We start from the raw sequence: 15135 nt of genomic DNA on the forward strand, positions 1-15135 counted from the left end.
GAGTTGTAAGGTTAGCAGTTAAACTTTACCAAGTAGCCATTGCTATGTGTCAGGCAATCCGACCATATTTATACGGGTACCCTTCCTTTTTCACGTGCTTGGTCTGGTTTGAATGGATTGCTTATTTTGCTTTGATCTGATAAATGCCGTTCTATTTGTTATAGGTGTTTACGTCACTCTAAGCTGAAAATGCATTATTGTACTGTGTCACACATTGTTTGTCACATTCTGATAATGAGTGTTTACGACCTGTCGCCGCTCGCGGCATGACTTGCTTATGTTCGCGCTACTGCGGCTTACAATAAAAAAAAAAAAAAAAAAAAGAGAGGAATTGTCTCATGAGCAAAACAATGGCAAGAGACTGCTATTTGTTGTTACTTACACTGCTGCTTTCTTTGATAATGATCAATAAGAATCAAGTAATAGACTGCATATGATAGAAGATGTTCTGAACGAGAGTTTAGTGAAACTTTCTCCGTTTGAAAATCTTTGCAGATGCCTCTTTATTACATTACATTCTGCACAGAAATTAGAGTCATCTTAGATTTAAAAATCTAGTCAGTTGCCGTAGTTCATTTCTGACTATCACTATTCAGCACAACATGATATGTATATTCTTCCACGTTTGCTGTTGTCACACTCTAGTTTCATAATTTATTAGGCATTCCTGTTTTAAATGAGATGGCAGCAAACACAAAAGAACACATGGCATAATGTTTACATTCTTCTACCTTTTCTTTTAAATTATTTACTGACGCAGAGGTTTTGGCGCCAGTATTTATCTTTGTGCAGCAAGCCTGTGTAGCACTACATATATTCGACGGCAGAATCTAGTTGTGGTCCAGAATCACCTTGACCTTATTGCCACGTGGTGTAACCAGTGGCTCCTGAAAATCAATCCTTCCAAGACCCAGGCAATCATCGTAGGTCGTACCACTTGCTGCTTCCAGCTCCTGAATTTCTCCCTTACCGTCTGTGCTCGTCCTGTCCGCCTCACCCCCACACTCACCTACCTTGGCCTCACCATTGACCATCACCTCACCTTGATCCCTCATCTCCGCTCCATCCAATCCAAAGCCCACATCCGCCTCCGACTCCTCAAACTCCTCTCTGGCCGGACATGGGGGTTGCACGCCTCTACCATCCTCCACACCTACAAATCCTTAATCTGTCCCATCCTCTGTTATGCCAGTCCCACCCCTCTTATAGGTCCTCATCCTCCACTGGCTCCTTTCCCCCCTCCCCCCTTCGCTTTTCCTCTTCTTCCCCCCCCCCCTTTTTATTTTCCCATCATCTGTCCAGTTTCCCCCCACCTGCTCTCGACTGTGGTATGTCATTTTTGTGCCTACTTTTTAGTGCCGTGTTTAAGTGAGTGTTTAGTGTCTTTCCAACTTGTTGTGAACAGAAATCATGGCATCACTGCAGTGTTAACGAGTTCTGCAGATACAGCTGGACGTTGCCATCTGCATGAATCATTTGCCCCTTGGAGCCTTTTTTAGAGAACCAAGATGGCCCCCTTCTAATTCACTTTCTGCAGCATGAGACAACAGTGAATGCCCAGCATTACTCGCAAAACCTTGACCACCCTTCGCCAAGTGATCAAACCAAAATGAGCAGGCAATCTCACCCGCGCGGGGTCCTTCTGCTCCACGACAATGCAAAGCCTCATACAGCCAACATGGTTGCAGCATCATTCAGAAATTCAAATGGCAGGTTCTCTGCCACCCTTCATGCAGTCCAGATCTCTCTCCCTGTGATTATGTGATTATGCCATTTTTGGTCACCTTAAAAAGGCTCTGAGGGGGCAAAAGATTCCCCTCGGACGACGATGTCCAGCTGTACGTGCGGAACGGGTTAATATCATCGCAGCCCCAGGAATTTTTAGAGCCAGCCATAGACCACCCTGTGTCACATGGGAAAAGTGTCTCAACAGTCAGGGTCAATACTTCTAACATAAAGATACTGGTTTCTGTAATTATGCCTCTGGCTTTCTTTTTGAACGCCCCGTATAAAAAGGTGGTGGCCTGAATGGGGAGGAGGGACAGAAGGGGGGGGGGGGGGGGGGGAGGATCCCAGTGAACACAAGCTCTGAAATGCATACCTCAAGACCCATAAGTGCTTGCTCATTTCTGCTACAGCAAAATATCTGCTCATTGTTCTTAACGTGTACATTTTACATCATGTTTCCTTGCCTTTTTTACTTTGAATAATCATTCCCTGAACAATGACCATTTCTCGTGAGACACACTGAATTAGTGATTTTTTGGTTATGTTTAAGTACAACTGAATAACTCAAAACCTACAGTTTGCCAGATGCTTTTCACCCTAATTAAGACATATTTCAAGCAGGATGGGTTTATGGTGTTTTCAGGTTGTAACAATATGATGGTAAGGTTGTGTATGGTATGTGTACTATACTGACAAGGAAATAACAACTGAAACATGTATTTTAAGGTGAAAAAAGAACACTTGCACAATATCGGGGCAGCAATCAACCCCACGTGAAAATTGCTGCACAATTCTGACAGTGTGCAGTTACAACCTTCTGGAAGCCCAGCTTTTAAACTTTGCACGCTCTGGTTGTTGCCACTTGCTCTGCCCCTCTGTAGTCGGCTAATTCCCTAGAGCAAGAACTGTAACAACCACAGCTGACCTACTATATTTGTGGGATACTGAAGATGAGGGAAGAGTTGGAAGTCTCTGCCTATTGCATTTTGTTCAAGAACAGCCATGTTATTCTATGTGAAAGATCGTAAATCGTATGAGTATATAATATGTCAACTTCATGCACATTTACATTCATTTTATATGTGCCCCAAAATTAAATTTAATAAACCTAACTAACAGAAGGAAAATTATGAAAAGAGGTTAATGACTTCTGATTTACAATTTAATCATGCCAGTCCTGCTGAAGAATACTGCATTTCACACAAATGTACTTCACTTTAACAGTGTCAACAGTGTTTTTGGCAGAAGAATGACTTCTCCAGGATAACAGCAGGAACACAAGGTGAACACAGCAAAAACGAATTAACGTTTAATATGTCCCAATAAATTAAGTGAGAAGTATCTGACAAAATGTAATTTGCATTTATATGGCAATGAGAAATCCTTGGTCGATGAATGGAATCCTAGGCTTAACTAGTGACACCATCTGCTTACACATCAACAATCCCCATGTGCTTGTTATTACCTAACACTACCCATCCCAGTGTGCTACCCACTCCAAATCGACAAATTCATTCTTTGTATACCTGACACACTACATTCATACACATTAACCATTTCACATTTGAAGAGAAGAAGTACAAACAATACAAACAAACCGATAGCATGGCCATGAGCACAAAAAAAACATCATCATAAGACAACTTGTTATGGACCATCTGGAGGCAACCATAGCCACCCAAGTTCCCCAGCCCTTGTCTGGTTCTAATCCACGAAAGAAATATTCATATCTAGACCATGGACCATGAAACTATTCACCATGCCTTTAGAGTCGCTCCTACCACTTCACTTGGTCCCCCTAAGCCCTTGTGCCACTTTCCTGGATGCTGACCTATATTTCTGTGATGGTGACATCCAAATATCTGTCCATATCAATCCACCCGGTACATCCTCCTCCAACCCACTTCCATGCTTACCCTGTCTTAAATGAGGTAGGGTCACCTTTGAGAGTGGTCATAGCATAGCTGTTGTGCCTAAATAAATGGTTACCACAAAATTGTGGCCAACAGTGGAATTGAATGTCCAATGATTGTATATACTGCTAAGCACAACATGCTCAATTTCAATGGCTGCTTCACAACCATGCCATCTAGATCCTTCCCTCCAACACCAGATGGGCACTGCCCCTGTAACACGTTTTTGGATCCCATAATCCTCCTGGTCTTAATCTTCATCAGCCTGTCCTGCATCTAACGCCATTTCTGTCCTATGACCTGAGCAAACTCAAGTTTAGCTTGCAATGTCAATGGCCATCCAAGGTGGCTACATTGGTTCCTGTCAGATGACTGAGTTAAGCATTGTCGGACACTGCCAATACTTTGGATAGGTGACCTAATGGATATCCCACATGCTGTTGACAATTTTCTCTTTGCCTTTTCAGCAGAAGGGGCAGAGGAGTGGTGTCATTAAGTTCCTGATCACCACTCTTTGTTTCTACATCCTGAACCTTTCTGCAGTGTCTCATGAAGTGAGGGCATCCAACACTGGTGGTGGTGGTGGTGGTGGTGGTATGTCCACCAGATGGGCATGTTAAGCTTAGCAGGCCCTTGGTGATCTTCCAAGAGGAGTAGGCTATGCGCCAACACTGGTCCCCCCTCCTCTCTCTCTCTCCCTCTCCCCCCCCCCCCTCTCTCTCTCTCTCTCTCTCTCTCTCTCTCTCTCTCTCTCACACACACACACACACACACACACACACACACACACCATTACATCATATGCACTAACACACACAGCTCTCATATTTCACATAGGGTGTGTGCGTCTGGGTGTGGCAGACAGGAAAAAACATTTCCAATTAGGCAGATGATCCTGCCCTTCCGGATCTAACAGCCACTAGTGCATACAACTTTGCTTTGCATTTCATCTTGCATTCACACCATCTCCTTTAGCCCTCTTCCATTATTTTAATCCCCCAGCCATACCACTGTGTACAGCTTCCAACTCCTCCTGCGTATGGCAGCAGTCAAGCTGCAGTTCCAGCAGTGTAGTCAGCTGGGACAATATAGGTGTGCAGATGTGTGTGTACTCTACAGTTCTATAGAATAATTTGTCCTAAAGCTAGAAATGATCTCAGCATTTTTATGTGCCTACTGATGATTCAGTACTTCAACTACTCTACGAGTTGTTACCTTTCCTCCTTCAATTGCATTTATTCAGTTGCTCATGTACATAACACAAGAAATGATTAGTACATTGTCACTAGCAACTGAGATTTGGCAGATGAACATATAAGATCTTAAAGCAATTTTCAATGTCAAAGTTACTTTTGGCACTACATTTAGAATTAATACAGCTGGCATAATAATCCTGATCTCTAACTATTATCCATTTACTTGGAAAATATGGTCATGAAATCAATTTTATACAGAATCTATGAGAAAAGGTCATGTAGTCACTAAATGGAAGAGGGGATGTAGAATGACTGATGTCAAAGTGACAAACTACTTTGCCTTCTTCAGACAGAATTAACGTTGTATAGTAGGAGGATTCAGGTAACAAACCCTGCTTTTTCCATCATTGTACTTAATATTTTTCTCCTACTGGTAGATTAACACCGACACCACTACAATGAGATTTATTACATAATGACAGCTATCCACATGCTGTAAGAATAAAGGCATGTTTACAATGAAAATTACAGCAGGAAATTGACATTGGACATGCAGAAAGAAGGAAAGGAAGGAAGATTAGGATTTAACATCCCGTCAACAGCTACACAGGCAGAAAGAGTTTGACAAAATTTCCATTTAGTGCAAAGAATCTTAACTCTCTTTACATGTGCTTAAATCCAAGACATTACATTTACGAAAGAGAAAGAAATCAATTTTAACATATTACAATATTAGTGTCGAAAATATGCAGCATGTAACTTTTAAATATTTCAGTGTGGTACAAAGAAATGATACAAAATGGGATGAATGTGTGAAATCATAGTTAGATAAGGCAAATGCAAGATTAAGTGTAGTTGTAAAGGAATCGCAAGACACTAATGTGACTAGTTCTCTGCTCCAGCATGTGGAGCCCTTACCTAGTACAATCAGTTAAATTCAAAGACACTGGCAGCACAGACATCAGTGCAAAATTACAAAGAGACAGAATGGCCAGTACTTACTTTCTGGAGGCTACATTCCAGCAGTGTTATAGACACATACAGAAGTACACAAAACTGTCCTACCTTCTGAGACTACTACTTTCTTCCTCACTACAGAAAAAGGGATAATTTGGGAAACATTAGAAAGTAGGGGAGGCAGGTCACTCAGACCTCAGGATGAGAAGACTCACCTGAAGTGAGAACAAAAGGAGATTAAGATGGTCCATAATGCTTGGTAGTTTACCTATAAAACTGTTATCAATTTTGTGCTGAGAGAGAGAGAGAGAGAGAGAGAGAGAGAGAGAGAGAGAGAGAGAGAGAGAGAGAGAGAGAGTGAAGTTGCCCAAAAACAAATTTGCTCTCAGGGTGAGTTATTTTTGAATCTTTTATCATAGAAGGAATGCCCTAATCTACACTTTCATTAACTACTATTTGAAACATTTTTCTCCTAACAGGGTTGCCAACAGTTATTAGATGTGAAAATGTGCATTTCAAAAAAATATTACTGATTTAAAGGGGGAAATCTCTCATATTAAAATGACCAATTAAGATCATAATTGACTGTTTACAAATAAGAAGTAATTTCTTTAACCTTTACACTAACATCTGTCAAAAACATGCTTCATACTTATTTTATCTTTATTTCACCAAGAGGAATAGCAATTCCTGAAAACCTTTCTTCTGTGAGTCTTTGATTAGCTTCAGAGGTCAGTGCTATAAGTTATTCCTCTTCTTGCTGTTGTTTTTGTTTAAATATTTTTCTACATGACAAAATCATCTTTTTCTCCACAGCAAGTTTTTGTTGCTTGTCTTCCTCCTGAGCTGTTATTTTTTTCCTCTTCATATTTTTGTTTTCGCTTTTCTTCCTCCTCCTCCTCCTCCTCCTCCTAGGTAGAGCCGGTATTTTTTGTATGCACACTGCACCAAAGAAAGCAGCTCTTGGTAAGTACTTTTTCTGGGTTGTCATACAATTTCATTTTACTTTTTACTGTCATAACATTGGCAGTTTTTTTCTGAGTGTGATGTGCAGTTCTCTGTAAGACATCTTTTTACACAGAAAAAATCCCATTTCAACCTCAGCACTCCCAGGCGACATGCCTAAAGCTGCTTTCACCTCAGAACATAGTAAGAGTGACTTCTAACAAGAAAAAGTAAGCAAAAGAAAAAAGTAACAAAGTAACAAAAGTGATTTATTGATAGCACTGCTGCAGAATTTCAAACTTCCTTTTAGTTTCTTCTCCTGAAGGTTTACAATCGCCCCATCAAGTTTCTCATGCAAATCAATACTTTAGAGCACAGAGAAAATATAGGATTCTTTAAAGTAACAACTGTATCATGTCTGGCTGTAACTAATTATGCACAAACTTTTACATTGCCTTTGCTCAGTCTTAATCAGTCTTAACAAAATAAACAATGAGACGTGCAGTAGCTCCACTTTTCCCACCAAAAACATTGGACACCACCTTGGACACAATGTCTGACTCAAGGATTTGCTTCAGTGTTGAGATTTTTCGAAACAAAGGTGTGAATAGTCAGAAGATTTTTGATGCTATCTTTATAACAAAATAATTGACTGGCAGTCACTTACTTGCGACGATACATGACTTGGTAGTTGCACTGCTTGTACACCACAGTTTCTTCAGAATCAGTGCCCTTGTACAGATTAGTAAAGTGATTTACGTACATTTCTTACTGTTAAAATCTCACATTGATTCAGCATTGGAAGCTCTCAAATCCATGAAAAGTGTGTAGTCCTTTTAAATGATGCACATATTCATCAGATGAAAGCAAAGCCAAAACAGCAATAAATTTGTTACAAATTTCCACAGGCCAAATTTGCTTTTGGATACTTCCACCTTGAGCAAAACTTACATCTTTTTTTTTTCCTGGACATGTCTTGCTGAAATTACAGAGCATCATGAAATGGTTTGTTATTTTCAGTCTTGTTGCCACATGAACCACAAAAATCACAGCATGTGGTAAAAAATTGACTTCAGCAAAATATGTCTCTGTAAAAAGAAGGGAAAAAGTGTGCACCCTCAAGGCAGAACCTGTTCAAAAGCAAATTTATTTGTGAGCAAACATGGACAAAAGAGTGAGCTGAATAGGAATACTCCAGGGAAAACACACCTGAAGAAATTTGATATCTGTAGAGAAAAAGATGCTCTCACAAATAGATCACACACCTCTTCCAAGATACCAAGGTCCAAAACATCACTCACTCTGGCATAATCCTCACACCTGTCTCTCTCAAAAACTATGAACCGAAAAGTGACAAAACTTACAGGTTTTATAAATAATCTAAGAGGATATAAGATCACAAAAGGAGAGGTTTCTAAACCAAATGCGATAAGAGATCAAGTGATTTTCAACATGGGAGAATTTTTGTCAAGACAAATGTTACTGACAACTTATGTGTGCCAAAGAAATAGTATGAGAAATGACAAAGCTTACATAATGTGCACAATGCAAATCAATCAACTACATTGCCATGTTCTTTTGCATTATCACAACTACCCATTGAATTACAACACCTTGAAGATGGTTAAAATTTTTAAAATGTCGCAGTAACATCTGCACTCCTTCCACTTAAAAGACCCCTACTCAAAAAGTATTAAAATTTATAAATCTCCACCGTGATCAAATACCAAACTTGCACGTCAAATTTCAAGAAAAGAAGTGATGTGGACCCTTAGATTACTTGACATTAAATCATCCCTGGACTAATGGCATTTTTCGCTATTAATTTCTCACAAATATCTTGAATGCAAATGTGTGAAACAACACATCTCACTGGCTGGTATTAACCCCCCCCCCCCCTCCCCCAAATTTTATTAGTGCTCTTCCAGGCAACATTATACTCGTCCAAAAAATTAATGATAATACAACAACAAAGTAAAATATTAAAGATTATGGACTGAAGTATAAATATTACAAAACCAGATTAAACTTAAATAAAACTTAGATAAATGTATTTAAAGTATCCTCTGAAGATCAAGTGGTTAAAATTTGTTTTAAAAGGCATTACTTTCACTTTTCCACATATTAATATAAGATTAGTTTCCTTGTAAAAAGAGAAGTGGTGTTTAACATTGTCCTAAACAGATCCCATACCTTTGTGAAAGTTATAGCGAGATAGCGTCCCTTGCGATAGTGGCAACTAGACTGATCTGTAGCGCTGTCTGAGGTCTCAATTAGGTCGGAAGGTGACAACTTGGTTTGACACTTGGTGAAGCTAACACATATGAATACTAAATGAAGACTGAAGAGATTTATCTGTAGGTTATCCTTGTATTGATGTTTGCTATGTACAAAATTCAGTTTTCATTACAACAAAGTAAAACCACAAGGTGCAAGGTAAATGGAGACAATAAAAGACAGATTGTGACAATTATTTTGGTCCTGGCTTCATACATATAGCATATACAACAGGAAAAAAAATGTGTGTAGGAGAGGGGGAACCTGTAACTCTTACCCCTCCTGATACTATCTTGTCAGCAAACACACTGCATCCCATTAACATATTGTTAACAGTTGTAGTCACACCACAGCCATTACATGCTAAAGGGCAGATGGGAAAGCCATGGGTTAAGGGGCAGTATCCTACATGGATGAAAGGTGGTATTACCTCATTTTAACTTTGCTACCATGAGGACGCACACAACTGCTACATGGTTAATTAATCTGCTCTCTTGGCAATTATATAATAAATACAATACATCCCATTAATGACATGGCAGGTCTTCTAGACAACGCGAATCACTGCTGTATTCTTTGGACAGTGACATCATGTGTTTCGTATCTGGCATCAGCGATATTTTCATATGTTGTTTGTGTTCTTTAATAATATGTGATTTTATTATTTTGAGTAGTTGCTTAGGTTATGTTGTATACTAGACACATTTAGGTATACTACAGATTGCAATTACACTAAAGGATCCAGTACTGCCATTCTGATTTCCACTCTTTCTTAGTGATGTGGCAACAGACTAATCTGTGGTGTAGCCTAGGGTCTGAGTTAGGTTGAAGTGACAGTTTGGTTGAGAGACTGTGAAACCAACGAAACTATGACAACATTTTTTTTTTAATACCTTGTGTAGCCCATAATTAAAATAATGAAATTATTTTCAAATTTGTGATGTTTCAAGGCATTGGTCTTTCCTGAGTAACCTATCTCCACCATATTAACGATGCCACAGGTCTTTTGGCACAGTATCGCATTATTTACTAATTGTGATATGGTTCACATGCCAAACATGGATACACACATCTCTCTGTCTTTCTCTATGAAATAGCAGGTACACATATATGCAGACATACTATACATACATCACTACAAACATTTCAGACATTTTCTGACCACCCTGTATATCTTTATGTCAATGCAACAGGTGACGTCACACGACAAGATAAAACAGTATATTATATGAGGCTTTATTCCATGGACAAACATCTTGAATGAACAATTAAATAAATATAGTGGCCATGCCTACCGCACAATCTCAATCCCAAAGCAACTTGCTAGGGATGCTCTCCAGAGGCATGTTGGCTCGTCAATCTTCCCCTCCACACCCTTGCCATGCTGAGTGCATCTTTGCAAAAAGAACATAATTAACTTCTTGTGGAGTTAACACTTACCAGCAGCCTTAAAAATTGCTTTGCTTGTTTTAGGCCTATTGCTTTACTAGACAGTCACTTTTCTCTACTAAACTTGCATTTGCTGTCAGTAAGCTGTAAACATCACAGGTGTTTGAGAAAAAAACTGTACCATGTTTTATTTGGCTTATGTTGCATGCTCTATATCTAGACTGTAGGAGATCCACAGCACTTAAATTGGAATAAATTTAAAGAGCGATTTCAATGCTGGTAATGCTCATTAAGTCCTAGAGTCAAATTCCTGAGGATTCTGTCACCCTCCATTCACCATAAGAAAAGAAAAGACTAAACAGTTCAGTACATGATTCACTATCAGTTCAATAATTCACTAATGAAATTAAAATTATTTAAATTTTGTTTTTCAAAATCACTCTTATGATAAAATGAAACCCTTTTTGTGTTACCGTATGTTTCAACCCAAGTGCTTGAAGGCAATATATTTCTTAGGTATTACAAATTCATAAAAATATGGAAGTAGCAAGTTTTATAATGTTCCTGGTGCCTGTCCATTATATTTATCACAAAAACATTGAATTTTTTCCATGAGCTGGATCAAATAGTCTTGTGAACTTGCTGAGAATTATGTTTCAGTAAAGGTTATGGAAGACCCATTCTACTTGTGGTACAAGTTATGTAGGGTGAAGTGGCGTAAGTGTAACCATGGGGTTAGTGTAACCACGGCTTATGGTGCCTTAAAGAAGCTGTATTTTTACCTCTGATCTATCACACATGTTAATTTACTCCTTTCTTTGTTATATTTAACCATAAGTTGTCAAATCTGACATAAATTGGTAATTAATTTTTGGACTTGAATTGACGTCTACATTTTCACCCTGCGAGAGAGTGACATGCTCAGAATTCGGTGGTCTGTCATTTTTGCAGTTTTAAAGATAACTGCACAATTTTTTGGTTACAAACTAACTTCTGCATGATAATTTCAAATATGAGTTTCATCCTACTCTACTGATAAAGTTCTTGATATTCCAGGCATGGTTACATTTACCCCAACTTTTTCCCATGTGGGGAAAGTGTAACCAATCGGCTGGGGCAAGTGTAACCAGGAGGGGTTACAAACTTACCAGAACATATTTATTTATTTAACCGTAACCCTGTTTTTGCAATCACACTAGATCAACTAGACTGGCCTTCCAGTGTGTGAAATCTACTTGGGACCAAAAGTTAACTCATCACCAGAGACATCATCAAGGAGTAAAAATTAGCAAACATGACTTTTCCAATCTCCTCAGTGCTGTATGGAATGAACCACCACCTGAATTGTTGAAAAGTGGTTTCCAAAAAGCAGGAATATACCCTTACAGTAGAGAAGTAATTGATAAAACTAAATATGATCCGCAGGCATATAAAAGATATGTAGCTCATACAAAATCTTTGGCAGAAACAAATCCATTACCAGCTCACGATAATGCAGCCATAGACTGTGTGGAAGCTACGTCTCTAACAGAAAGTACTCAGATTTTTGAGAAGCTTCCAGCTGAACAACCTCCAGAATTTATAGGCCTACATCTACTGAGCCCTGTAGTTCTCCCAGTATCAGAGTTCTTTCTCAACCATTCCCAAGCTAATCAATGTTTCATTATGTTCTGGAACTTCTAATTTGTCATTTGAAAGGTTATTATTGGAAACAGTCCAACAGTGTAGTCCCACTGGTAAAACAAAGAAGAAAAGGATTGCACCAGGAGCTGAAGTAATCACTTTTCAAGATGCCACCTATAAAGAAGAAGATTTTAAAGGAAACAAGAATAATAAGGATAAAGCAAAACAAAAAAGCATTATCGTCATAAAAAAGGACTTGATAATAAAAAGTAAATCTTCCAAAGTTCTGTTACTTTATCCGAAATGGCATCTTAGAATGTTGTGGGGAAAAAAATCCCTGATTGCTCATGTGGATAACAAGGAAAAAAGACTGGAAGTTGAATCAACAAGTGAAGAAAGTGAAACTGAAGGAGGCCTACCTTTAATAAGTAGTGATGAAGATGATAACACTGGCTGATCTCAGGAAAGAAATGATATGCTGTGAAGAAGAAGAAGAAGGAGGAGGAGGAGGAGGAGGAGGAGGAGGAGGAGGAGAAGAAGAAAGTTCATTTTATCGGCCAAGTTACCAAAATTATTGATTTAGGAGATCCAGAAGTGATTTTCCTCAGATGCAAAAAATAAGATAAAACATGGCACCACATTCTACTGGCCTGATAGAAGAGATGAGACCCAAGTTCCCTCCTCTGATGTAATTTCAGTGCTGCCTAAGCCTACTTTGGGTCACAAGGGAGACCTGACATTTGGTGTTACATTCGATTCATACAACATTCAGTGACTAAATAATAGTTAGGGCCTAAGTGTTAATATAATAAGTTGAATTAGGGCAGTTTAGCATTAAACACAAATTGCCAACAACTTTAGTTCAATTACCATGAAAAATAATAGAAAGTGAACTTATAAAGTGATTTTTTTCTTTTCTCTTGAGACTAAATATTTCATTATTTTTGTTAAATTGCCTACTAAAGAAAAAAATATTACTTTTGTAGAATTTAAACTAATAAATTACTGGCCTAAAACAAAAATAAATCATCTATGATGCATTCTGTTTGTGTTTTATGGTTTAAGCTAACACTTATTTGTTTAGTTTAGCTAACATTTTCTGTGTATTTCATAATATACAAAGAGGCGTGTGCAAAAAAAAATTCATGTCTTGAGTAAAATTTAAGATATTTTAATAATTTAAAAATCCTCAAATTCATTTTAAATTGGGTAATCAGGTCACTTACTCGAAGTCTCTTTTACAATGCTCCGTATGAGTACAACAATGCGGGGTTACACTTGCCCCGAACCATGGGTCAAGTGTAACCTCACAACACAAAATTTTGAAAACAATTATTTGACCATATAATTTTTTGTTTCAAAAACAAAATGTATATTGTTTAAAAGTCAATAAGTCAAACTTTAAGCATGAGAAATTTCAAAATCATATCTTCAATAACAAGTTGGCAATTTGGTGTCAAAGTTGAACTATGCCAAAACATGGTTACACTTACCCCACTTCACCCTACTGAATCCCTTGTTTTTTTTTTTTTTTTTTTTTTGTAAATTAGGAATATTATAAATAGGCCCATGTAACACGTATCAAAATATTCTGAGACATGTCAACTACCTAATATACACTTTTTGAATTTACCATACAGCTTCAGTTTTTGTGACAAAAAGTGCATTAAACAGGGCAAAGTGAATTTGAATATGGCGCAAGTATAAACACTAGCCTACCTACATGTCAATATGGTGCCAGTCTTTACTTGGTATATTCGGTATTGCCAACTCTCAAACAAATTATCACCTTTCAACCTAAGCCACACTTTAGCTACACTACAGATCAGTCTGTCACCACAATCATGATTTCAGAGGGGAGTTCTAAGAGCACACTCTAGTCCCCCCTCTTTCTGTCTAATTTGAATATGAGGACTAATGATGTAGGTCAACAAAAATCTTCTGTTAAGCACCATGAGCTAGTAAACCAATTTCTAGATCAACTGTAAATATAAAAAGATAAAAATAATAGTTCCAATCTTTGTCAGTGGAACAGACATTCATACAAATAAATTCTTTGAACAAATGTGTGGCAATATGCCCAAGTGTGAATTAATTCTGACCAGAGAATATGAAATGTGTCAGATCTGTGTTGTTTACACTAAGGTGCAAAGACAAGTTCCACACATCACTCACTCATTAATGTGTGGGGCGACACAGGTGTCATAAGGACAGAACTTTGCCTTGGAAGTAGAATGAGCCAAGTGGTAAATATGCTGACAGGAGCAGCTACAGTAACCTGTTGCTGCATGTTACAGTAATACAAAACTATTGCTAATTTTAATAAATGCAGAATTACAACTGGTACATGTTGCTACTTTCTGTTAAATATGAAACTGGTTTTCAATATGGGAAATGCAACACAGCTACAAATGGTTTATACCATATTAACAGTGGCGGTCTCACTGAATCATTTGAGGAAAAACACCCTTGAAAATAAAAAAATTATGATAAATTTATCAAGTTTACCTTCTTTAATACCTTGATTCATATTTTTCTTACTGTTTGTTTATATGACATCATCATCTGCATACTCCCACTTCAGTAGCTAATTAAGGATCAAGCAAACTGACAGTGGTCAAGACACTGGACTCACATTCGACAACTGCAGTATTCAAGCCTCCATCCTTTGTTACCACTTTTATTAGATATGTCTTCTTCCCAACTCATTTTGAGCAGGTGCTAGAGTGGTTTATTTGGAAAAACCACTGCTCAATTTCCTGCCACTTTTTTCCAGTCAGATCTTGTGCTTCACCTCTAATGGCAGGACATTAAAGCTAACATTCTACCCTTTAAATTAAAGTCTTTTCAGGAAGATATGCAAGTGTGAATTACACAACCTTCTGTGGAGGAGGTATAAGTTCTGCAATTATGCACTCTCTACTCCCTCCCCCCCCCCCCCCCATGAGACAAACATAAAGCTATGAAAGTTGAATATAATTGTAACAATTTCCTTTTACAGACTGCTTCCACGGATCTCATTTCACTTGCTGATGGCGGTAAAAAGTGTGTGTTTGTGTGTGTGTGTGTGTGTGTGTGTGTGTGTGTGTGAGAGAGAGAGAGAGAGA

The 15135-nt window shown here is 38.2% G+C and overlaps 1 protein-coding gene across 3 annotated transcripts in view; it reads right to left on the bottom strand.

Moving 5' to 3' along the window:
• Positions 1-15135, bottom strand: part of LOC126267922 (longitudinals lacking protein, isoforms H/M/V-like) — a 136790-nt gene that overhangs the window by 119770 nt on the left and 1885 nt on the right. The window lies entirely within an intron of this gene.

The sequence above is a fragment of the Schistocerca gregaria genome, chromosome 1 (genome assembly GCF_023897955.1).
Source record: "Schistocerca gregaria isolate iqSchGreg1 chromosome 1, iqSchGreg1.2, whole genome shotgun sequence".
In the NCBI taxonomy this organism is placed as follows: Eukaryota; Metazoa; Arthropoda; class Insecta; order Orthoptera; family Acrididae; genus Schistocerca; species Schistocerca gregaria.